A 946-nucleotide genomic window follows, 5' to 3' on the forward strand; every position below is an offset into this window, starting at 1 on the left:
CCCCCTAACCCCAGGGTTGGGCAGGGGAGCGAACGCCCCAGGCAGGGATGGAGGAGGGTGCTCTCTCTGCAGACTCCCAGGACCTTCAGACACCTTCCAAGCCTCCCCCAGTCTCTCTTCGCCTCTGTGCACGCTCAGGTTGAAGGCTTGCCTGGGCTACCACCCTGGGCTCCCTGGTGAAATCCCAGAGCAGCTGAGGGGGAGGCTCCCGGGGGTTATTTTTGACAGAGACATTCTGACTTCAGCCTGTAATGTAAACACTGATTGGAAGGAGGGGACACTCCAGGCTTTCCTATCCCCACCCAGCTAAGTTCCAAGCCCTGATTTAGAGCCTCCTCAACAAGAAGCCCCCTTCCCTACCACCACACAAGACACGTGGGTGCAGGGGCAAGAGGCACTGTTAGAGCTAGTGGGGGCAAACCTGCCCATCCAAAGGTCTCCAGAAGGGGCCCAGGCTTGCTGCTGAATCCTCCCACCATGCAAGGAGTAAAAAGGTGTGGGGTCAGTGGAGTGGCATGGGTTCTCCAGCCCAATGTGGGGGGATATTTCTGGATAGTGGTCCAGACCCTACTGAGACAAATGGGAAAAAGAAGACACACATACACAAGGTGGGGGGTGGCTCCCACTTCCTACTTCTTTGTGTAGTCTGTTCCTCGTGTGCCCTTACTCCCCAGCTGTACTCACACAAACCCCAAGTCAAGGCTTCTCATGACTTAACACTGGTCGACTATGTAACCATCTGCACCTGGCTCTGTGAACGTCCTCCACTCAAAAAGAACACATCACACTGTCACCTAAATCAGGACCTGAGTCACACTTCGAACACTGATCTACCTCAAATCTTAAAGATACCCAAACCCTGGATATGCGCAGGCATGCATGTGCACACATAATCTATGTCGGGCCTGCACACATTAGGACCTGTGACATATATGGACTTTGACCC

This window comes from Tupaia chinensis, unplaced genomic scaffold (assembly GCF_000334495.1).
Source record: "Tupaia chinensis unplaced genomic scaffold, TupChi_1.0 Scaffold144255_1, whole genome shotgun sequence".
NCBI classification, from domain to species: Eukaryota; Metazoa; Chordata; class Mammalia; order Scandentia; family Tupaiidae; genus Tupaia; species Tupaia belangeri.